We start from the raw sequence: 378 nt of genomic DNA, 5'->3' as shown, positions 1-378 counted from the left end.
TACTTTTCTCCATCTGTTTCCATTTGCAGCACACAATTTCTTTTTTTTTCTGAGTTTATAACAGGCAGTTTCATCTCCACTTCAGCATCGATAGGACAGAAAGATATCACCTGTGTCTTCATAAACACTTTTTACACCCACGCCCCCTATGCTTCATACGTCAGGCGGGTAAATACGCCAAGATTTGCTTACAAAACACAATCCATTTTGCTTTGGAGTGCCATAGTGGGGTGTGGGGGGTGGGGGAGAAACCATAATTTATTTTTTCTCTCCCTCTCTCTTTGAAGGAAAAAAATATATGCATCAAGAATGTCACATCGCATCGACGCCACCTCAAAAAATTATCACCACTCGTGTCTGTCTTAACAAATCCATCCA

General features: G+C 41.0%; 1 protein-coding gene across 1 annotated transcript in view; it reads right to left on the bottom strand.

The window, feature by feature from the left end:
- Positions 1-378, bottom strand: part of LOC119586670 (protein groucho-like) — a gene marked incomplete in the record, with an annotated part of 70613 nt that overhangs the window by 68976 nt on the left and 1259 nt on the right.

This window comes from Penaeus monodon, chromosome 21 (genome assembly GCF_015228065.2).
Source record: "Penaeus monodon isolate SGIC_2016 chromosome 21, NSTDA_Pmon_1, whole genome shotgun sequence".
Lineage (NCBI taxonomy): Eukaryota > Metazoa > Arthropoda > Malacostraca > Decapoda > Penaeidae > Penaeus > Penaeus monodon.
This window is presented reverse-complemented; position numbering and strand designations above follow the sequence as displayed.